Source organism: Stenella coeruleoalba, assembly GCF_951394435.1.
Source record: "Stenella coeruleoalba genome assembly, chromosome: 7".
NCBI classification, from domain to species: domain Eukaryota; kingdom Metazoa; phylum Chordata; class Mammalia; order Artiodactyla; family Delphinidae; genus Stenella; species Stenella coeruleoalba.
Window position 1 is genome coordinate 6,579,536 of NC_137153.1, and position 25,303 is coordinate 6,604,838.

The following is a 25,303-nucleotide window of genomic DNA, read 5'->3' on the forward strand; positions in this document are numbered from 1 at the left end:
GTGTAAAATCCAGAAAGGCAGGACAGGCCATGGAGAACTGGGAGCCTTGTTATGCTGATGGGCGGGATGTAAATTACCAACAGACACTAAGGAGAAGTGTATGGTGTTTCCTGAAACATCTAAAAAACAAAACAACAGAACCTAGGGCACTTCCACTTATGGTCCTATAGCTTACGGAAATTAAAATCAAAAAGACACAGCCACCCCAAAGTTTGGAACGGCTCTGTTTACAAGAAACTCGTTTACAGTACAAGTTCAACATCACAGAAAGTGAAAAATGGATAAAGAAGTTGTGGTATTTACTTACAAAGCAATATCACTCAGCAATGAAATCTGTGTCATCAGGCCCTTAGCATCACAATGAGTGGATTCAGGTACGATGATTCTAACTGAAATAAGTCACACAGAAAAAGAAACATCATAAGATATCAGTAATACATGGAATGTAAACTTGGCTACACAGGAACTGAATTACAGAACACAACAGTGTCTCACATTTAGAAAACCAACTTATGCTTGCTTAAGGGGAAAGGTGAGTTGGGGTGCTGCATAAAACCAGAGATTGAAATGAGCACAGATAAAGTTCCTTAAGCCAAATATGGAATAGACAAGAGCTACTCCTTGCTCAACGAAATGGACTCAAAACCCCATATTAAACCCCTAAGAATGTACCTGACTAGTAAGTATCTTAAAACCTATGGATTGCTATGTCTCCAAAAGAGAATCAAGCGTGTGTACAGGGGAATAAACGCAGCAGTGATAGGATTGGAGAGGTTCGGTGAGCAAATGAAGACCCTTTGAAGTCATATTGCATGGTACCCATTACACGGGTCTCAACTCTCCAGGTTTAAGGTATTCTTCCTTCAGCTAAAACATGCATGTGGAACCCAAGTATGATCAACCATGTGAACGGGAGACGTGTTCAAATATGTCTCAGTTTTCCTCCCCTGGTACTCGGGTGCAACATTCCAGACGCTTTACTAACACTCTCCCCACTTGGAGAGTCAGCGCCTTTAACCTCCTGTTTGGCACAGTTTGCAATTTCTGCGGAAGATGAACAGGAATAGTGAGAACCAATGAGAGACTAGCTGGAGGTGTCTGGACGGGCAAATTTAACTCTCATTTCCCACCAGGAAGAGGAAATAACCAAAGGCTCAGCGTGCCGTGCCGGAACCAGATTAGGGCCTGAAGCCATCCTGCGGTGTTGCGGCCAGGTCACAAGAAAGCAAGTTGAAGAAAGGAGCTCAGGGGCACTATAATTCACAAACCTGCAGAGTTATAAATGACAGCTATCGTCCAAAAATAGACTGAAGTAAGGCTGCCAAGAGGACTTGAAAGCGGGGCAGAATTTCAGGAAACCGATTTCAGGAGGTAGACTGGAATTGCATTGAAAGCATAGGAAAAGAGGCCGAACGTCCACAATGATGCACTTGGCCAAAAAGGGCGTATGCGTTTTTTCCTGAATATATTCAGGAAAAAACGCATACGCCCTTTTTGGCCAACCAAGCAAGCTTGCAAAGGAAATCTGCACTACAATGAAGTCTCACTTCCCCCCGGGCAAAAGGGCCATCTGAAAAAAGTGTAAAATCCAGAAAGGCAGGACAGGCCATGGAGAACTGGGAGCCTTGTTATGCTGATGGGCGGGATGTAAATTGCCAACAACCACTCGGGAGAAGTGTATGGTGTTTCCTGAAACATCTAAAAAACAAAGCAACAGAGCCTAGGGCACTTCCACTTATGGTCCTATAGCTTAGGGAAATTAAAATCAAAAAGACACAGCCACCCCAAAGTTTGGGACGCCTCCGTTTATAAGAACTTCGTTTACCATACAAGTTCAATATCACAGAAAGTGAAAAATGGATAAAGAACTTGTGGTACTTACGTACAATGCAGTATCACTCAGCAATGAAATCTATGTCATCAGGCCCGTAGCAGCATAATGAGTGGATTCAGGTACGATGATTCTAACTGAAATAAGTCACACAGAAAAAGAAACATCATAAGATATCACTAATACATGGAATGTAAACTTGGCTACACAGGAACTGAATTACAGAACAGAACAGGGTCTCAAATTTAGAAAACCAACTTATGCTTGCTTAAGGGGAAAGGTGAGTTGGGGTGCTGCATAAAACCAGAGATTGAAATGAGCACAGATAAAGTTCCTTAAGCCAAATATGGAATAGACAAGAGCTACTCCTTGCTCAACGAAATGGACTCAACACCGCATATTAAACGCCTAAGAATGTACCTGACTAGTAAGTATCTTAAAACCTATGGATTGCTATATCTCCGAAAGAAAATCAAGCATGTGTACAGGGGCATAAACGCAGCAGTGATAGGATTGGAGACGTTCGGTGAGCAAATGAAGACCCTTTGAAGTCATATTGCATGGTACCCATTCCACGGGTTTCAAATACCCAGGTTTAAGGTATTCTTTCTCAGCTAAAACATGCATGTGGAACCTAGAGTATGATCAACCATGTGATCGCGAGACGTGTTCAAATATGTCTCAGTTTTCCTCCCCTGGTACTCGGGTGCAACATTCCAGACGCTTTACTAACACTCTCCCGACTTGGAGAGTCAGTCCCTTTAACCTCCTGTTTGGCCCAGTTTGCAATTTCTGCGGAAGATGAACAGGAATAGCGAGAACCAATGAGAGACTAGCTGGAGGTGTCTGGACGGGCAAATTTAACTCTCATTTCCCACCAGGAAGAGGAATTAACCAAAGGCTCAGCCTGCCGTGCCAGAACCAGATTAGGGCCTGAAGCCATCCTGCGGTGTTGCGGCAAGGTCACAAGAAAACGAGTTGAAGAAAGGAGCTCAGGGGCACTGTAATTCACAAACCTGCAGACTTATAACTGACAGCTATCGTGCAAAAATAGACTGAAGTAAGGCTGCCAAGAGGACTTGAAAGCGGGGCAGAATTGCAGGAAACCGATTTCAGGAGGTAGACTGGAATTGCATTGAAAGCATAGGAAAAGAGGCAGAACGTACACAATGATGCACTTGGCCAAAAAGGGCGTATGCGTTTTTTCCTGAATATATTCAGGAAAAAACGCATACGCCCTTTTTGGCCAACCAAGCAAGCTTGCAAAGGAAATCTGCACTACAATGAAGTCTCACTTCCCCCCGGTCAAAAGGGCCATCTGAAAAAAGTGTAAAATCCAGAAAGGCAAGACAGGCCATGGAGAACTGGGAGCCTTGTTCTGCTGATGGGCGGGATGTAAATTGCCAACAACCACTCGGGAGAAGTGTATGGTGTTTCCTGAAACATCTAAAAAACAAAGCAACAGAGCGTAGGGCACTGCCACTTATGCTCCTATAGCTTAGGGAAATTAAAATCAAAAAGACACAGCCACCCCAAAGTTTGGAACGGCTCTGTTTACAAGAACCTCGTTTACAGTACAAGTTCAACATCGCAGAAAGTGAAAAATGGATAAAGAAGTTGTGGTATTTACTTACAAAGCAATATCACTCAGCAATGAAATCTGTGTCATCAGGCCCTTAGTAGCACAATGAGTGGATTCAGGTATGATGATTCTAACTGAAATAAGTCACACAGAAAAAGAAACATCATAAGATATCAGTAATACACGGAATGTAAACTTGGCTACACAGGAACTGAATTACAGAACAGAACAGTGTCTCAAATTTAGAAAACCAACTTATGCTTGCTTAAGGGTAAAGGTGAGTTGGGGTGCTGCATAAAACCAGAGATTGAAATGAGCACAGATAAAGATACTTAAGCCAAATATGGAATAGAAAAGAGCTACTCCTTGCTCAACGAAATGGACTCAACACCGCATATTAAACGCCTAAGAATGTACCTGAGTAGTAAGTATCGGAAAACCTATGGATGCTATGTCTCCAAAAGAGAATCAAGCATGTGTACAGGGGCATAAACGCAGCAGTGATAGGATTGGAGAGGTTCGGTGAGCAAATGAAGACCCTTTGAAGTCATATTGCATGGTACCCATTACACGGGTCTTAACTCTCCAGGTTTAAGGTATTCTTCCTTCAGCTAAAACATGCATGTGGAACCCAAGTATGATCAACCATGTGAACGGGAGACGTGTTCAAATATGTCTCAGTTTTCCTCCCCTGGTACTCGGGTGCAACATTCCAGACGCTTTACTAACACTCTCCCCACTTGGAGAGTCAGCGCCTTTAACCTCCTGTTTGGCCCAGTTTGCAATTTCTGCGGAAGATGAACAGGAATAGCGAGAACCAATGAGAGACTAGCTGGAGGTGTCTGGACGGGCAAAATTAACTCTCATTTCCCACCAGGAAGAGGAATTAACCAAAGGCTCAGCGTGCCGTGCCAGAACCAGATTAGGGCCTGAAGCCATCCTGCGGTGTTGCGGCCAGGTCACAAGAAAGCGAGTTGAAGAAAGGAGCTCAGGGGCACTGTAATTCACAAACCTGCAGACTTATAAATGACAGCTATCGTCCAAAAATAGACTGAAGTAAGGCTGCCAAGAGGACTTGAAAGCGGGGCAGAATTGCAGGAAACCGATTTCAGGAGGTAGACTGGAATTGCATTGAAAGCATAGGAAAAGAGGCAGAACGTCCACAATGATGCACTTGGCCAAAAAGGGCGTATGCGTTTTTTCCTGAATATATTCAGGAAAAAACGCATACGCCCTTTTTGGCCAATCAAGCAAGCTTGCAAAGGAAATCTGCACTACAATGAAGTCTCACTTCCCCCCGGGCAAAAGGGCCATCTGAAAAAAGTGTAAAATCCAGAAAGGCAGGACAGGCCATGGAGAACTGGGAGCCTTGTTATGCTGATGGGCGGGATGTAAATTGCCAACAACCACTCGGGAGAAGTGTATGGTGTTTCCTGAAACATCTAAAAAACAAAGCAACAGAGCCTAGGGCACTTCCACTTATGGTCCTATAGCTTAGGGAAATTAAAATCAAAAAGACACAGCCACCCCAAAGTTTGGGACGCCTCCGTTTATAAGAACCTCGTTTACCATACAAGTTCAATATCACAGAAAGTGAAAAATGGATAAAGAACTTGTGGTACTTACGTACAATGCAGTATCACTCAGCAATGAAATCTATGTCATCAGGCCCGTAGCAGCATAATGAGTTGATTCAGGTACTATGATTCTAACTGAAATAAGTCACACAGAAAAAGAAACATCATAAGATATCACTAATACACGGAATGTAAACTTGGCTACACAGGAACTGAATTACAGAACAGAACAGGGTCTCAAATTTAGAAAACCAACTTATGCTTGCTTAAGGGGAAAGGTGAGTTGGGGTGCTGCATAAAACCAGAGATTGAAATGAGCACAGATAAAGTTCCTTAAGCCAAATATGGAATAGACAAGAGCTACTCCTTGCTCAACGAAATGGACTCAACACCGCATATTAAACGCCTAAGAATGTACCTGACTAGTAAGTATCTTAAAACCTATGGATTGCTATGTCTCCGAAAGAGAATCAAGCATGTGTACAGGGGCATAAACGCAGCAGTGATAGGATTGGAGAGGTTCGGTGAGCAAATGAAGACCCTTTGAAGTCATATTGCATGGTACCCATTCCACGAGTTTCAACTACCCAGGGTTAAGGTATTCTTCCTTCAGCTAAAACATGCATGTGGAACCTAGAGTATGATCAACCATGTGATCGGGAGACGTGTTCAAATATGTCAGTTTTAGTACCCTGGTACTCGGGTGCAACATTCCAGACGCTTTACTAACACTCTCCCCACTTGGAGAGTCAGCGCCTTTAACCTCCTGTTTGGCCCAGTTTGCAGTTTCTGCGGAAGATGAACAGGAATAGCGAGAACCAATGAGAGACTAGCTGGAGGTGTCTGGACGGGCAAATTTAACTCTCATTTCCCACCAGGAAGAGGAATTAACCAAAGGCTCAGCATGCCGGGCCGGAACCAGATTAGGGCCTGAAGCCATCCTGCGGTGTTGCGGCCAGGTCACAAGAAAGCGAGTTGAAGAAAGGAGCTCAGGGGCACTGTAATTCACAAACCTGCAGAGTTATAAATGACAGCTATCGTCCAAAAATAGACTGAAGTAAGGCTGCCAAGAGGACTTGAAAGCGGGGCAGAATTGCAGGAAACCGATTTCAGGAGGTAGACTGGAATTGCATTGAAAGCATAGGAAAAGAGGCAGAACGTCCACAATGATGCACTTGGCCAAAAAGGGCGTATGCGTTTTTTCCTGAATATATTCAGGAAAAAACGCATACGCCCTTTTTGGCCAACCAAGCAAGCTTGCAAATGAAATCTGCACTACAATGAAGTCTCACTTCCCCCCGGTCAAAAGGGCCATCTGAAAAAAGTGTAAAATCCAGAAAGGCAGGACAGGCCATGGAGAACTGGGAGCCTTGTTATGCTGATGGGCGGGATGTAAATTGCCAACAGACACTCGGGAGAAGTGTATGGTGTTTCCTGAAACATCTAAAAAACAAAGCAACAGAGCCTAGGGCACTGCCACTTATGGTCCTATAGCTTAGGGAAATTAAAATCAAAAAGACACAGCCACCCCAAAGTTTGGGTCGCCTCTGTTTACAAGAACCTCGTTTACAGTACAAGTTCAACATCGCAGAAAGTGAAAAATGTATAAAGAACTTGTGGTACTTACGTACAATGCATTATCACTCATCAATGAAATCTATGTCATCAGGCCCGTAGCAGCATAATGAGTGGATTCAGGTATGATGATTCTAACTGAAATAAGTCACACAGAAAAAGAAACATCATAAGATATCACTAATACACGGAATGTAAACTTGGCTACACAGGAACTGAATTCCAAAACAGAACAGGGTCTCAAATTTAGAAAACCAACATATGCTTGCTTAAGGGGAAAGGTGAGTTGGGGTGCTGCATAAAACCAGAGATTGAAATGAGCACAGATAAAGTTCCTTAAGCCAAATATGGAATAGACAAGAGCTACTCCTTGCTCAACGAAATGGACTCAACACCCCATATTAAACGCCTAAGAATGTACCTGACTAGTAAGTATCTTAAAACCTATGGATTGCTATGTCTCCAAAAGAGAATCAAGCGTGTGTACAGGGGCATAAACGCAGCAGTGATAGGATTGGAGAGGTTCGGTGAGCAAATGAAGACCTTTTGAAGTCATATTGCATGGTACGCATTACACGGGTCTCAACTCTCCAGGTTTAAGGTATTCTTCCTTCAGCTAAAACATGCATGTGGAACCCAAGTATGATCAACCATGTGAACGGGAGACGTGTTCAAATATGTCTCAGTTTTCCTCCCCTGGTACTCGGGTGCAACATTCCAGACACTTTACTAACACTCTCCCCACTTGGAGAGTCAGCGCCTTTAACCTCCTGTTTGGCCCAGTTTGCAATTTCTGCGGAAGATGAACAGGAATAGCGAGAACCAATGAGAGGCTAGCTGGAGGTGTCTGGACGGGCAAATTTAACTCTCATTTCCCACAAGGAAGAGGAATTAACCAAAGGCTCAGCGTGCCGTGCCAGAACCAGATTAGGGCCTGAAGCCATCCTGCGGTGTTGCGGCCAGGTCACCAGAAAGCGAGTTGAAGAAAGGAGCTCAGGGGCACTGTAATTCACAAACCTGCAGACTTATAAATGACAGCTATCGTCCAAAAATAGACTGAAGTAAGGCTGCCAAGAGGACTTGAAAGCGGGGCAGAATTGCAGGAAACCGATTTCAGGAGGTAGACTGGAATTGCATTGAAAGCATAGGAAAAGAGGCAGAACGTCCACAATGATGCACTTGGCCAAAAAGGGCGTATGCGTTTTTTCCTGAATATATTCAGGAAAAAACGCATACGCCCTTTTTGGCCAATCAAGCAAGCTTGCAAAGGAAATCTGCACTACAATGAAGTCTCACTTCCCCCCGGTCAAAAGGGCCATCTGAAAAAAGTGTAAAATCCAGAAAGGCAGGACAGGCCATGGAGAACTGGGAGCCTTGTTATGCTGATGGGCGGGATGTAAATTGCCAACAACCACTCGGGAGAAGTGTATGGTGTTTCCTGAAACATCTAAAAAACAAAGCAACAGAGCCTAGGGCACTTCCACTTATGGTCCTATAGCTTAGGGAAATTAAAATCAAAAAGACACAGCCACCCCAAAGTTTGGGACGCCTCCGTTTATAAGAACCTCGTTTACCATACAAGTTCAATATCACAGAAAGTGAAAAATGGATAAAGAACTTGTGGTACTTACGTACAATGCAGTATCACTCAGCAATGAAATCTATGTCATCAGGCCCGTAGCAGCATAATGAGTAGATTCAGGTACGATGATTCTAACTGAAATAAGTCACACAGAAAAAGAAACATCATAAGATATCACTAATACACGGAATGTAAACTTGGCTACACAGGAACTGAATTACAGAACAGAACAGGGTCTCAAATTTAGAAAACCAACTTATGCTTGCTTAAGGGGAAAGGTGAGTTGGGGTGCTGCATAAAACCAGAGATTGAAATGAGCACAGATAAAGTTCCTTAAGCCAAATATGGAATAGACAAGAGCTACTCCTTGCTCAACGAAATGGACTCAACACCGCATATTAAACGCCTAAGAATGTACCTGACTAGTAAGTATCTTAAAACCTATGGATTGCTATGTCTCCGAAAGAGAATCAAGCATGTGTACAGTGGCATAAACGCAGCAGTGATAGGATTGGAGAGGTTCCGTGAGCAAATGAAGACCCTTTGAAGTCATATTGCATGGTACCCATTCCATGGGTTTCAAATACCCAGGTTTAAGGGATTCTTCCTCAGCTAAAACATGCATGTGGAACCCAAGTATGATCAACCATGTGAACGGGAGACGTGTTCAAATATGTCTCAGTTTTCCTCCCCTGGTACTCGGGTGCAACATTCCAGACGCTTTACTAACACTCTCCCCACTTGGAGAGTCAGCGCCTTTAACCTCCTGTTTGGCCCAGTTTGCAATTTCTGCGGAAGATGAACAGGAATAGCGAGAACCAATGAGAGACTAGCTGGAGGTGTCTGGACGGGCAAAATTAACTCTCATTTCCCACCAGGAAGAGGAATTAACCAAAGGCTCAGCGTGCCGTGCCAGAACCAGATTAGGGCCTGAAGCCATCCTGCGGTGTTGCGGCCAGGTCACAAGAAAGCGAGTTGAAGAAAGGAGCTCAGGGGCACTGTAATTCACAAACCTGCAGACTTATAAATGACAGCTATCGTCCAAAAATAGACTGAAGTAAGGCTGCCAAGAGGACTTGAAAGCGGGGCAGAATTGCAGGAAACCGATTTCAGGAGGTAGACTGGAATTGCATTGAAAGCATAGGAAAAGAGGCAGAACGTCCACAATGATGCACTTGGCCAAAAAGGGCGTATGCGTTTTTTCCTGAATATATTCAGGAAAAAACGCATACGCCCTTTTTGGCCAATCAAGCAAGCTTGCAAAGGAAATCTGCACTACAATGAAGTCTCACTTCCCCCCGGGCAAAAGGGCCATCTGAAAAAAGTGTAAAATCCAGAAAGGCAGGACAGGCCATGGAGAACTGGGAGCCTTGTTATGCTGATGGGCGGGATGTAAATTGCCAACAACCACTCGGGAGAAGTGTATGGTGTTTCCTGAAACATCTAAAAAACAAAGCAACAGAGCCTAGGGCACTGCCACTTATGGTCCTATAGCTTAGGGAAATTAAAATCAAAAAGACACAGCCACCCCAAAGTTTGGGACGCCTCCGTTTATAAGAACCTCGTTTACCATACAAGTTCAATATCACAGAAAGTGAAAAATGGATAAAGAACTTGTGGTACTTACGTACAATGCAGTATCACTCAGCAATGAAATCTATGTCATCAGGCCCGTAGCAGCATAATGAGTTGATTCAGGTACTATGATTCTAACTGAAATAAGTCACACAGAAAAAGAAACATCATAAGATATCACTAATACACGGAATGTAAACTTGGCTACACAGGAACTGAATTACAGAACAGAACAGGGTCTCAAATTTAGAAAACCAACTTATGCTTGCTTAAGGGGAAAGGTGAGTTGGGGTGCTGCATAAAACCAGAGATTGAAATGAGCACAGATAAAGTTCCTTAAGCCAAATATGGAATAGACAAGAGCTACTCCTTGCTCAACGAAATGGACTCAACACCGCATATTAAACGCCTAACAATGTACCTGACTAGTAAGTATCTTAAAACCTATGGATTGCTATGTCTCCGAAAGAGAATCAAGCATGTGTACAGGGGCATAAACGCAGCAGTGATAGGATTGGAGAGGTTCGGTGAGCAAATGAAGACCCTTTGAAGTCATATTGCATGGTACCCATTCCACGAGTTTCAACTACCCAGGGTTAAGGTATTCTTCCTTCAGCTAAAACATGCATGTGGAACCTAGAGTATGATCAACCATGTGATCGGGAGACGTGTTCAAATATGTCAGTTTTAGTACCCTGGTACTCGGGTGCAACATTCAAGACGCTTTACTAACACTCTCCCGACTTGGAGAGTCAGTCCCTTTAACCTCCTGTTTGGCCCAGTTTGCAATTTCTGCGGAAGATGAACAGGAATAGCGAGAACCAATGAGAGGCTAGCTGGAGGTGTCTGGACGGGCAAATTTAACTCTCATTTCCCACCAGGAAGAGGAAATTACCAAAGGCTCAGCGTGCCGTACCGGAACCAGATTAGGGCCTGAAGCCATCCTGCGGTGTTGCGGCCAGCTCAAAAGAAAGCGAGTTGAAGAAAGGAGCTCAGGGGCACTGTAATTCACAAACCTGCAGAGTTATAAATGACAGCTATCATCCAAAAATAGACTGAAGTAAGGCTGCCAAGAGGACTTGAAAGCGGGGCAGAATTGCAGGAAACCGATTTCAGGAGGTAGACTGGAATTGCATTGAAAGCATAGGAAAAGAGGCAGAACGTCCACAATGATGCACTTGGCCAAAAAGGGCGTATGCGTTTTTTCCTGAATATATTCAGGAAAAAACGCATACGCCCTTTTTGGCCAACCAAGCAAGCTTGCAAATGAAATCTGCACTACAATGAAGTCTCACTTCCCCCCGGTCAAAAGGGCCATCTGAAAAAAGTGTAAAATCCAGAAAGGCAGGACAGGCCATGGAGAACTGGGAGCCTTGTTATGCTGATGGGCAGGATGTAAATTGCCAACAGACACTCGGGAGAAGTGTATGGTGTTTCCTGAAACATCTAAAAAACAAAGCAACAGAGCCTAGGGCACTGCCACTTATGGTCCTATAGCTTAGGGAAATTAAAATCAAAAAGACACAGCCACCCCAAAGTTTGGGACGCCTCTGTTTACAAGAACCTCGTTTACAGTACAAGTTCAACATCGCAGAAAGTGAAAAATGTATAAAGAACTTGTGGTACTTACGTACAATGCAGTATCACTCAGCAATGAAATCTATGTCATCAGGCCCGTAGCAGCATAATGAGTGGATTCAGGTATGATGATTCTAACTGAAATAAGTCACACAGAAAAAGAAACATCATAAGATATCACTAATACACGGAATGTAAACTTGGCTACACAGGAACTGAATTCCAAAACAGAACAAGGTCTCAAATTTAGAAAACCAACATATGCTTGCTTAAGGGGAAAGGTGAGTTGGGGTGCTGCATAAAACCAGAGATTGAAATGAGCACAGATAAAGTTCCTTAAGCCAAATATGGAATAGACAAGAGCTACTCCTTGCTCAACGAAATGGACTCAACACCCCATATTAAACGCCTAAGAATGTACCTGACTAGTAAGTATCTTAAAACCTATGGATTGCTATGTCTCCAAAAGAGAATCAAGCGTGTGTACAGGGGCATAAACGCAGCAGTGATAGGATTGGAGAGGTTCGGTGAGCAAATGAAGACCCTTTGAAGTCATATTGCATGGTACGCATTACACGGGTCTCAACTCTCCAGGTTTAAGGTATTCTTCCTTCAGCTAAAACATGCATGTGGAACCCAAGTATGATCAACCATGTGAACGGGAGACGTGTTCAAATATGTCTCAGTTTTCCTCCCCTGGTACTCGGGTGCAACATTCCAGACGCTTTACTAACACTCTCCCCACTTGGAGAGTCAGCGCCTTTAACCTCCTGTTTGGCCCAGTTTGCAATTTCTGCGGAAGATGAACAGGAATAGCGAGAACCAATGAGAGACTAGCTGGAGGTGTCTGGACGGGCAAAATTAACTCTCATTTCCCACCAGGAAGAGGAATTAACCAAAGGCTCAGCGTGCCGTGCCAGAACCAGATTAGGGCCTGAAGCCATCCTGCGGTGTTGCGGCCAGGTCACAAGAAAGCGAGTTGAAGAAAGGAGCTCAGGGGCACTGTAATTCACAAACCTGCAGACTTATAAATGACAGCTATCGTCCAAAAATAGACTGAAGTAAGGCTGCCAAGAGGACTTGAAAGCGGGGCAGAATTGCAGGAAACCGATTTCAGGAGGTAGACTGGAATTGCATTGAAAGCATAGGAAAAGAGGCAGAACGTCCACAATGATGCACTTGGCCAAAAAGGGCGTATGCGTTTTTTCCTGAATATATTCAGGAAAAAACGCATACGCCCTTTTTGGCCAACCAAGCAAGCTTGCAAAGGAAATCTGCACTACAATGAAGTCTCACTTCCCCCCGGGCAAAAGGGCCATCTGAAAAAAGTGTAAAATCCAGAAAGGCAGGACAGGCCATGGAGAACTGGGAGCCTTGTTATGCTGATGGGCGGGATGTAAATTGCCAACAACCACTCGGGAGAAGTGTATGGTGTTTCCTGAAACATCTAAAAAACAAAGCAACAGAGCCTAGGGCACTTCCACTTATGGTCCTATAGCTTAGGGAAATTAAAATCAAAAAGACACAGCCACCCCAAAGTTTGGGTCGCCTCCGTTTATAAGAACCTCGTTTACCATACAAGTTCAATATCACAGAAAGTGAAAAATGGATAAAGAACTTGTGGTACTTACGTACAATGCAGTATCACTCAGCAATGAAATCTATGTCATCAGGCCCGTAGCAGCATAATGAGTGGATTCAGGTACGATGATTCTAACTGAAATAAGTCACACAGAAAAAGAAACATCATAAGATATCACTAATACACGGAATGTAAACTTGGCTACACAGGAACTGAATTACAGAACAGAACAGGGTCTCAAATTTAGAAAACCAACTTATGCTTGCTTAAGGGGAAAGGTGAGTTGGGGTGCTGCATAAAACCAGAGATTGAAATGAGCACAGATAAAGTTCCTTAAGCCAAATATGGAATAGACAAGAGCTACTCCTTGCTCAACGAAATGGACTCAACACCGCATATTAAACGCCTAAGAATGTACCTGACTAGTAAGTATCTTAAAACCTATGGATTGCTATGTCTCCGAAAGAGAATCAAGCATGTGTACAGGGGCATAAACGCAGCAGTGATAGGATTGGAGAGGTTCGGTGAGCAAATGAAGACCCTTTGAAGTCATATTGCATGGTACCCATTCCACGGGTTTCAAATACCCAGGTTTAAGGTATTCTTCCTCAGCTAAAACATGCATGTGGAACCTAGAGTATGATCAACCATGTGATCGCGAGACGTGTTCAAATAAGTCTCAGTTTTCCTCCCCTGGTACTCGGGTGCAACATTCCAGACGCTTTACTAACACTCTCCCGACTTGGAGAGTCAGTCCCTTTAACCTCCTGTTTGGCCCAGTTTGCAATTTCTGCGGAAGATGAACAGGAATAGCGAGAACCAATGAGAGACTAGCTGGAGGTGTCTGGACGGGCAAAATTAATTCTCATTTCCCACCAGGAAGAGGAATTAACCAAAGGCTCAGCATGCCGTGCCAGAACCAGATTAGGGCCTGAAGCCATCCTGCGGTGTTGCGGCCAGGTCACAAGAAAGCGAGTTGAAGAAAGGAGCTCAGGGGCACTGTAATTCACAAACCTGCAGACTTATAAATGACAGCTATCGTCCAAAAATAGACTGAAGTAAGGCTGCCAAGAGGACTTGAAAGCGGGGCAGAATTGCAGGAAACCGATTTCAGGAGGTAGACTGGAATTGCATTGAAAGCATAGGAAAAGAGGCAGAACGTACACAATGATGCACTTGGCCAAAAAGGGCGTATGCGTTTTTTCCTGAATATATTCAGGAAAAAACGCATACGCCCTTTTTGGCCAACCAAGCAAGCTTGCAAAGGAAATCTGCACTACAATGAAGTCTCACTTCCCCCCGGTCAAAAGGGCCATCTGAAAAAAGTGTAAAATCCAGAAAGGCAAGACAGGCCATGGAGAACTGGGAGCCTTGTTCTGCTGATGGGCGGGATGTAAATTGCCAACAGACACTCGGGAGAAGTGTATGGTGTTTCCTGAAACATCTAAAAAACAAAGCAACAGAGCCTAGGGCACTGCCACTTATGGTCCTATAGCTTAGGGAAATTAAAATCAAAAAGACACAGCCACCCCAAAGTTTGGGACGCCTCTGTTTACAAGAACCTCGTTTACAGTACAAGTTCAACATCGCAGAAAGTGAAAAATGTATAAAGAACTTGTGGTACTTACGTACAATGCAGTATCACTCAGCAATGAAATCTATGTCATCAGGCCCGTAGCAGCATAATGAGTGGATTCAGGTATGATGATTCTAACTGAAATAAGTCACACAGAAAAAGAAACATCATAAGATATCACTAATACACGGAATGTAAACTTGGCTACACAGGAACTGAATTCCAAAACAGAACAGGGTCTCAAATTTAGAAAACCAACTTATGCTTGCTTAAGGGGAAAGGTGAGTTGGGGTGCTGCATAAAACCAGAGATTGAAATGAGCACAGATAAAGTTCCTTAAGCCAAATATGGAATAGACAAGAGCTACTCCTTGCTCAACGAAATGGACTCAACACCCCATATTAAACGCCTAAGAATGTACCTGACTAGTAAGTATCTTAAAACCTATGGATTGCTATGTCTCCAAAAGAGAATCAAGCGTGTGTACAGGGGCATAAACGCAGCAGTGATAGGATTGGAGAGGTTCGGTGAGCAAATGAAGACCCTTTGAAGTCATATTGCATGGTACGCATTACACGGGTCTCAACTCTCCAGGTTTAAGGTATTCTTCCTTCAGCTAAAACATGCATGTGGAACCCAAGTATGATCAACCATGTGAACGGGAGACGTGTTCAAATATGTCTCAGTTTTCCTCCCCTGGTACTCGGGTGCAACATTCCAGACGCTTTACTAACACTCTCCCCACTTGGAGAGTCAGCGCCTTTAACCTCCTGTTTGGCCCAGTTTGCAATTTCTGCGGAAGATGAACAGGAATAGCGAGAACCAATGAGAGGCTAGCTGGAGGTGTCTGGACGGGCAAATTTAACTCTCATTTCCCACCAGGAAGAGGAATTAACCAAAGGCTCAGCGTGCCGTGCCAGAACCAGATTAGGGCCTGAAGCCATCCTGCGGTGTTGCGGCCAGGTCACCAGAAAGCGAGTTGAAGAAAGGAGCTCAGGGGCACTGTAATTCACAAACCTGCAGACTTATAAATGACAGCTATCGTCCAAAAATAGACTGAAGTAAGGCTGCCAAGAGGACTTGAAAGCGGGGCAGAATTGCAGGAAACCGATTTCAGGAGGTAGACTGGAATTGCATTGAAAGCATAGGAAAAGAGGCAGAACGTCCACAATGATGCACTTGGCCAAAAAGGGCGTATGCGTTTTTTCCTGAATATATTCAGGAAAAAACGCATACTCCCTTTTTGGCCAATCAAGCAAGCTTGCAAAGGAAATCTGCACTACAATGAAGTCTCACTTCCTCTCGGTCAAAAGGGCCATCTGAAAAAAGTGTAAAATCCAGAAAGGCAGGACAGGCCATGGAGAACTGGGAGCCTTGTTATGCTGATGGGCGGGATGTAAATTGCCAACAACCACTCGGGAGAAGTGTATGGTGTTTCCTGAAACATCTAAAAAACAAAGCAACAGAGCCTAGGGCACTTCCACTTATGGTCCTATAGCTTAGGGAAATTAAAATGAAAAAGACACAGCCACCCCAAAGTTTGGGACGCCTCCGTTTATAAGAACCTCGTTTACCATACAAATCCAATATCACAGAAAGTGAAAAATGGATAAAGAACTTGTGGTACTTACGTACAATGCAGTATCACTCAGCAATGAAATCTATGTCATCAGGCCCGTAGCAGCATAATGAGTTGATTCAGGTACGATGATTCTAACTGAAATAAGTCACACAGAAAAAGAAACATCATAAGATATCACTAATACACGGAATGTAAACTTGGCTACACAGGAACTGAATTACAGAACAGAACAGGGTCTCAAATTTAGAAAACCAACTTATGCTTGCTTAAGGGGAAAGGTGAGTTGGGGTGCTGCATAAAACCAGAGATTGAAATGAGCACAGATAAAGTTCCTTAAGCCAAATATGGAATAGACAAGAGCTACTCCTTGCTCAACGAAATGGACTCAACACCGCATATTAAACGCCTAAGAATGTACCTGACTAGTAAGTATCTTAAAACCTATGGATTGCTATGTCTCCGAAAGAGAATCAAGCATGTGTACAGGGGCATAAACGCAGCAGTGATAGGATTGGAGAGGTTCGGTGAGCAAATGAAGACCCTTTGAAGTCATATTGCATGGTACCCATTCCACGAGTTTCAACTACCCAGGGTTAAGGTATTCTTCCTTCAGCTAAAACATGCATGTGGAACCTAGAGTATGATCAACCATGTGATCGGGAGACGTGTTCAAATATGTCAGTTTTAGTACCCTGGTACTCGGGTGCAACATTCAAGACGCTTTACTAACACTCTCCCGACTTGGAGAGTCAGTCCCTTTAACCTCCTGTTTGGCCCAGTTTGCAATTTCTGCGGAAGATGAACAGGAATAGCAAGAACCAATGAGAGGCTAGCTGGAGGTGTCTGGACGGGCAAATTTAACTCTCATTTACCACCAGGAAGAGGAAATAACCAAAGGCTCAGCGTGCCGTACCGGAACCAGATTAGGGCCTGAAGCCATCCTGCGGTGTTGCGGCCAGCTCAAAAGAAAGCGAGTTGAAGAAAGGAGCTCAGGGGCACTGTAATTCACAAACCTGCAGAGTTATAAATGACAGCTATCGTCCAAAAATAAACTGAAGTAAGGCTGCCAAGAGGACTTGAAAGCGGGGCAGAATTGCAGGAAACCGATTTCAGGAGGTAGACTGGAATTGCATTGAAAGCATAGGAAAAGAGGCAGAACGTCCACAATGATGCACTTGGCCAAAAAGGGCGTATGCGTTTTTTCCTGAATATATTCAGGAAAAAACGCATACGCCCTTTTTGGCCAACCAAGCAAGCTTGCAAATGAAATCTGCACTACAATGAAGTCTCACTTCCCCCCGGTCAAAAGGGCCATCTGAAAAAAGTGTAAAATCCAGAAAGGCAGGACAGGCCATGGAGAACTGGGAGCCTTGTTATGCTGATGGGCGGGATGTAAATTGCCAACAGACACTCGGGAGAAGTGTATGGTGTTTCCTGAAACATCTAAAAAACAAAGCAACAGAGCCTAGGGCACTTCCACTTATGGTCCTATAGCTTAGGGAAATTAAAATCAAAAAGACACAGCCACCCCAAAGTTTGGGACGCCTCCGTTTATAAGAACCTCGTTTACCATACAAGTTCAATATCACAGAAAGTGAAAAATGGATAAAGAACTTGTGGTACTTACGTACAATGCAGTATCACTCAGCAATGAAATCTATGTCATCAGGCCCGTAGCAGCATAATGAGTTGATTCAGGTACGATGATTCTAACTGAAATAAGTCACACAGAAAAAGAAACATCATAAGATATCACTAATACACGGAATGTAAACTTGGCTACACAGGAACTGAATTACAGAACAGAACAGGGTCTCAAATTTAGAAAACCAACTTATGCTTGCTTAAGGGGAAAGGTGAGTTGGGGTGCTGCATAAAACCAGAGATTGAAATGAGCACAGATAAAGTTCCTTAAGCCAAATATGGAATAGACAAGAGCTACTCCTTGCTCAACGAAATGGACTCAACACCGCATATTAAACGCCTAAGAATGTACCTGACTAGTAAGTATCTTAAAACCTATGGATTGCTATGTCTCTGAAAGAGAATCAAGCATGTGTACAGGGGCATAAACGCAGCAGTGATAGGATTGGAGAGGTTCGGTGAGCAAATGAAGACCCTTTGAAGTCATATTGCATGGTACCCATTCCACGGGTTTCAAATACCCAGGTTTAAGGTATTCTTCCTCAGCTAAAACATGCATGTGGAACCCAAGTATGATCAACCATGTGAACGGGAGACGTGTTCAAATATGTCTCAGTTTTCCTCCCCTGGTACTCGGGTGCAACATTCCAGACGCTTTACTAACACTCTCCCCACTTGGAGAGTCAGCGCCTTTAACCTCCTGTTTGGCCCAGTTTGCAATTTCTGCGGAAGATGAACAGGAATAGCGAGAACCAATGAGAGACTAGCTGGAGGTGTCTGGACGGGCAAATTTAACTCTCATTTCCCACCAGGAAGAGGAATTAACCAAAGGCTCAGCGTGCCGTGCCAGAACCAGATTAGGGCCTGAAGCCATCCTGCGGTGTTGCGGCCAGGTCACAAGAAAGCGAGTTGAAGAAAGGAGCTCAGGGGCACTGTAATTCACAAACCTGCAGACTTATAAATGACAGCTATCGTCCAAAAATAGACTGAAGTAAGGCTGCCAAGAGGACTTGAAAGCGGGGCAGAATTGCAGGAAACCGATTTCAGGAGGTAGACTGGAATTGCATTGAAAGCATAGGAAAAGAGGCAGAACGTCCACAATGATGCACTTGGCCAAAAAGGGCGTATGCGTTTTTTCCTGAATATATTCAGGAAAAAACGCATACGCCCTTTTTGGCCAACCAAGCAAGCTTGCAAAGGAAATCTGCACTACAATGAAGTCTCACTTCCCCCCGGGCAAAAGGGCCATCTGAAAAAAGTGTAAAATCCAGAAAGGCAAGACAGGCCATGGAGAACTGGGAGCCTTGTTCTGCTGATGGGCGGGATGTAAATTGCCAACAACCACTCGGGAGAAGTGTATGGTGTTTCCTGAAACATCTAAAAAACAAAGCAACAGAACCTAGGGCACTTCCACTTATGGTCCTATAGCTTAGGGAAATTAAAATCAAAAAGACACAGCCACCCCAAAGTTTGGAACGGCTCTGTTTACAAGAACCTCGTTTACAGTACAAGTTCAACATCGGAGAAAGTGAAAAATGGATAAAGAACTTGTGGTATTTACTTACAAAGCAATATCACTCAGCAATGAAATCTGTGTCATCAGGCCCTTAGCAGCACAATGAGTGGATTCAGGTATGATGATTCTAAGTGAAATAAGTCACACAGAAAAAGAAACATCATAAGATATCACTAATACACGGAATGTAAACTTGGCTACACAGGAACTGAATTCCAAAACAGAACAGTGTCTCAAATTTAGAAAACCAACTTATGCTTGCTTAAGGGGAAAGGTGAGTTGGGGTGCTGCATAAAACCAGAGATTGAAATGAGCACAGATAAAGTTCCTTAAGCCAAATATGGAATAGACAAGAGCTACTCCTTGCTCAACGAAATGGACTCAACACCCCATATTAAACGCCTAAGAATGTACCTGACTAGTAAGTATCTTAAAACCTATGGATTGCTATGTCTCCAAAAGAGAATCAAGCGTGTGTACAGGGGCATAAACGCAGCAGTGATAGGATTGGAGAGGTTCGGTGAGCAAATGAAGACCCTTTGAAGTCATATTGCATGGTACGCATTACACGGGTCTCAACTCTCCAGGTTTAAGGTATTCTTCCTTCAGCTAAAACATGCATGTGGAACCCAAGTATGATCAACCATGTGAACGGGAGACGTGTTCAAATATGTCTCAGTTTTCCTCCCCTGGTACTCGGGTGCAACATTCCAGACGCTTTACTAACACTCTCCCCACTTGGAGAGTCAGCGCCTTTAACCTCCTGTTTGGCCCAGTTTGCAATTTCTGCGGAAGATGAACAGGAATAGCGAGAACCAATGAGAGGCTAGCTGGAGGTGTCTGGACGGGCAAATTTAACTCTCATTTCCCACCAGGAAGAGGAATTAACCAAAGGCTCAGCGTGCCATGCCAGAACCAGATTAGGGCCTGAAGCCATCCTGCGGTGTTGCGGCCAGGTCACCAGAAAGCGAGTTGAAGAAAGGAGCTCAGGGGCACTGTAATTCACAAACCTGCAGACTTATAAATGACAGCTATCGTCCAAAAATAGACTGAAGTAAGGCTGCCAAGAGGACTTGAAAGCGGGGCAGAATTGCAGGAAACCGATTTCAGGAGGTAGACTGGAATTGCATTGAAAGCATAGGAAAAGAGGCAGAACGTCCACAATGATGCACTTGGCCAAAAAGGGCGTATGCGTTTTTTCCTGAATATATTCAGGAAAAAACGCATACGCCCTTTTTGGCCAATCAAGCAAGCTTGCAAAGGAAATCTGCACTACAATGAAGTCTCACTTCCCCCCGGTCAAAAGGGCCATCTGAAAAAAGTGTAAAATCCAGAAAGGCAGGACAGGCCATGGAGAACTGGGAGCCTTGTTATGCTGATGGGCGGGATGTAAATTGCCAACAACCACTCGGGAGAAGTGTATGGTGTTTCCTGAAACATCTAAAAAACAAAGCAACAGAGCCTAGGGCACTTCCACTTATGGTCCTATAGCTTAGGGAAATTAAAATGAAAAAGACACAGCCACCCCAAAGTTTGGGACGCCTCCGTTTATAAGAACCTCGTTTACCATACAAGTTCAATATCACAGAAAGTGAAAAATGGATAAAGAACTTGTGGTACTTACGTACAATGCAGTATCACTCAGCAATGAAATCTATGTCATCAGGCCCGTAGCAGCATAATGAGTTGATTCAGGTACGATGATTCTAACTGAAATAAGTCACACAGAAAAAGAAACATCATAAGATATCACTAATACACGGAATGTAAACTTGGCTACACAGGAACTGAATTACAGAACAGAACAGGGTCTCAAATTTAGAAAACCAACTTATGCTTGCTTAAGGGGAAAGGTGAGTTGGGGTGCTGCATAAAACCAGAGATTGAAATGAGCACAGATAAAGTTCCTTAAGCCAAATATGGAATAGACAAGAGCTACTCCTTGCTCAACGAAATGGACTCAACACCGCATATTAAACGCCTAAGAATGTACCTGACTAGTAAGTATCTTAAAACCTATGGATTGCTATGTCTCCGAAAGAGAATCAAGCATGTGTACAGGGGCATAAACGCAGCAGTGATAGGATTGGAGAGGTTCGGTGAGCAAATGAAGACCCTTTGAAGTCATATTGCATGGTACCCATTCCACGAGTTTCAACTACCCAGGGTTAAGGTATTCTTCCTTCAGCTAAAACATGCATGTGGAACCTAGAGTATGATCAACCATGTGATCGGGAGACGTGTTCAAATATGTCAGTTTTAGTACCCTGGTACTCGGGTGCAACATTCAAGACGCTTTACTAACACTCTCCCGACTTGGAGAGTCAGTCCCTTTAACCTCCTGTTTGGCCCAGTTTGCAATTTCTGCGGAAGATGAACAGGAATAGCAAGAACCAATGAGAGGCTAGCTGGAGGTGTCTGGACGGGCAAATTTAACTCTCATTTCCCACCAGGAAGAGGAAATTACCAAAGGCTCAGCGTGCCGTACCGGAACCAGATTAGGGCCTGAAGCCATCCTGCGGTGTTGCGGCCAGCTCAAAAGAAAGCGAGTTGAAGAAAGGAGCTCAGGGGCACTGTAATTCACAAACCTGCAGAGTTATAAATGACAGCTATCGTCCAAAAATAAACTGAAGTAAGGCTGCCAAGAGGACTTGAAAGCGGGGCAGAATTGCAGGAAACCGATTTCAGGAGGTAGACTGGAATTGCATTGAAAGCATAGGAAAAGAGGCAGAACGTCCACAATGATGCACTTGGCCAAAAAGGGCGTATGCGTTTTTTCCTGAATATATTCAGGAAAAAACGCATACGCCCTTTTTGGCCAACCAAGCAAGCTTGCAAATGAAATCTGCACTACAATGAAGTCTCACTTCCCCCCGGTCAAAAGGGCCATCTGAAAAAAGTGTAAAATCCAGAAAGGCAGGACAGGCCATGGAGAACTGGGAGCCTTGTTATGCTGATGGGCGGGATGTAAATTGCAAACAGACACTCGGGAGAAGTGTATGGTGTTTCCTGAAACATCTAAAAAACAAAGCAACAGAGCCTAGGGCACTGCCACTTATGGTCCTATAGCTTAGGGAAATTAAAATCAAAAAGACACAGCCACCCCAAAGTTTGGGACGCCTCTGTTTACAAGAACCTCGTTTACAGTACAAGTTCAACATCGCAGAAAGTGAAAAATGTATAAAGAACTTGTGGTACTTACGTACAATGCAGTATCACTCAGCAATGAAATCTATGTCATCAGGCCCGTAGCAGCATAATGAGTGGATTCAGGTATGATGATTCTAACTGAAATAAGTCACACAGAAAAAGAAACATCATAAGATATCACTAATACACGGAATGTAAACTTGGCTACACAGGAACTGAATTCCAAAACAGGACAGGGTCTCAAATTTAGAAAACCAACTTATGCTTGCTTAAGGGGAAAGGTGAGTTGGGGTGCTGCATAAAACCAGAGATTGAAATGAGCACAGATAAAGTTCCTTAAGCCAAATATGGAATAGACAAGAGCTACTCCTTGCTCAACGAAATGGACTCAACACCCCATATTAAACGCCTAAGAATGTACCTGACTAGTAAGTATCTTAAAACCTATGGATTGCTATGTCTCCAAAAGAGAATCAAGCGTGTGTACAGGGGCATAAACGCAGCAGTGATAGGATTGGAGAGGTTCGGTGAGCAAATGAAGACCCTTTGAAGTCATATTGCATGGTACGCATTACACGGGTCTCAACTCTCCAGGTTTAAGGTATTCTTTCTTCAGCTAAAACATGCATGTGGAACCCAAGTATGATCAACCATGTGAACGGGAGACGTGTTCAAATATGTCTCAGTTTTCCTCCCCTGGTACTCGGGTGCAACATTCCAGACGCTTTACTAACACTCTCCCCACTTGGAGAGTCAGCGCCTTTAACCTCCTGTTTGGCCCAGTTTGCAATTTCTGCGGAAGATGAACAGGAATAGCGAGAACCAATGAGAGGCTAGCTGGAGGTGTCTGGACGGGCAAATTTAACTCTCATTTCCCACCAGGAAGAGGAATTAACCAAAGGCTCAGCGTGCCGTGCCAGAACCAGATTAGGGCCTGAAGCCATCCTGCGGTGTTGCGGCCAGGTCACAAGAAAGCGAGTTGAAGAAAGGAGCTCAGGGGCACTGTAATTCACAAACCTGCAGACTTATAAATGACAGCTATCGTCCAAAAATAGACTGAAGTAAGGCTGCCAAGAGGACTTGAAAGCGGGGCAGAATTGCAGGAAACCGATTTCAGGAGGTAGACTGGAATTGCATTGAAAGCATAGGAAAAGAGGCAGAACGTCCACAATGATGCACTTGGCCAAAAAGGGCGTATGCGTTTTTTCCTGAATATATTCAGGAAAAAACGCATACGCCCTTTTTGGCCAATCAAGCAAGCTTGCAAAGGAAATCTGCACTACAATGAAGTCTCACTTCCCCCCGGTCAAATGGGCCATCTGAAAAAAGTGTAAAATCCAGAAAAGCAGGACAGGCCATGGAGAACTGGGAGCCTTGTTATGCTGATGGGCGGGATGTAAATTGCCAACAACCACTCGGGAGAAGTGTATGGTGTTTCCTGAAACATCTAAAAAACAAAGCAACAGAGCCTAGGGCACTTCCACTTATGGTCCTATAGCTTAGGGAAATTAAAATCAAAAAGACACAGCCACCCCAAAGTTTGGGACGCCTCCGTTTATAAGAACCTCGTTTACCATACAAGTTCAATATCACAGAAAGTGAAAAATGGATAAAGAACTTGTGGTACTTACGTACAATGCAGTATCACTCAGCAATGAAATCTATGTCATCAGGCCCGTAGCAGCATAATGAGTTGATTCAGGTACGATGATTCTAACTGAAATAAGTCACACAGAAAAAGAAACATCATAAGATATCACTAATACACGGAATGTAAACTTGGCTACACAGGAACTGAATTACAGAACAGAACAGGGTCTCAAATTTAGAAAACCAACTTATGCTTGCTTAAGGGGAAAGGTGAGTTGGGGTGCTGCATAAAACCAGAGATTGAAATGAGCACAGATAAAGTTCCTTAAGCCAAATATGGAATAGACAAGAGCTACTCCTTGCTCAACGAAATGGACTCAACACCGCATATTAAACGCCTAAGAATGTACCTGACTAGTAAGTATCTTAAAACCTATGGATTGCTATGTCTCCGAAAGAGAATCAAGCATGTGTACAGGGGCATAAACGCAGCAGTGATAGGATTGGAGAGGTTCGGTGAGCAAATGAAGACCCTTTGAAGTCATATTGCATGGTACCCATTCCACGGGTTTCAAATACCCAGGTTTAAGGTATTCTTCCTCAGCTAAAACATGCATGTGGAACCCAAGTATGATCAACCATGTGAACGGGAGACGTGTTCAAATATGTCTCAGTTTTCCTCCCCTGGTACTCGGGTGCAACATTCCAGACGCTTTACTAACACTCTCCCCACTTGGAGAGTCAGCGCCTTTAACCTCCTGTTTGGCCCAGTTTGCAATTTCTGCGGAAGATGAACAGGAATAGCGAGAACCAATGAGAGACTAGCTGGAGGTGTCTGGACGGGCAAAATTAACTCTCATTTCCCACCAGGAAGAGGAATTAACCAAAGGCTCAGCGTGCCGTGCCAGAACCAGATTAGGGCCTGAAGCCATCCTGCGGTGTTGCGGCCAGGTCACAAGAAAGCGAGTTGAAGAAAGGAGCTCAGGGGCACTGTAATTCACAAACCTGCAGACTTATAAATGACAGCTATCGTCCAAAAATAGACTGAAGTAAGGCTGCCAAGAGGACTTGAAAGCGGGGCAGAATTGCAGGAAACCGATTTCAGGAGGTAGACTGGAATTGCATTGAAAGCATAGGAAAAGAGGCAGAACGTCCACAATGATGCACTTGGCCAAAAAGGGCGTATGCGTTTTTTCCTGAATATATTCAGGAAAAAACGCATACGCCCTTTTTGGCCAATCAAGCAAGCTTGCAAAGGAAATCTGCACTACAATGAAGTCTCACTTCCCCCCGGTCAAAAGGGCCATCTGAAAAAAGTGTAAAATCCAGAAAGGCAGGACAGGCCATGGAGAACTGGGAGCCT

General features: G+C 44.0%; 1 long non-coding RNA gene across 1 annotated transcript in view; it reads right to left on the reverse strand.

The window, feature by feature from the left end:
• Nucleotides 1-25,303, reverse strand: part of LOC307189343 — a 497,106-nt gene that overhangs the window by 416,198 nt on the left and 55,605 nt on the right. Inside the window, exon 2 of the long non-coding RNA XR_013829159.1 lies at nt 6,618-6,703. This is a non-coding gene — a long non-coding RNA (uncharacterized lncRNA). The remainder of the gene's footprint in view (nt 1-6,617; nt 6,704-25,303) is intronic.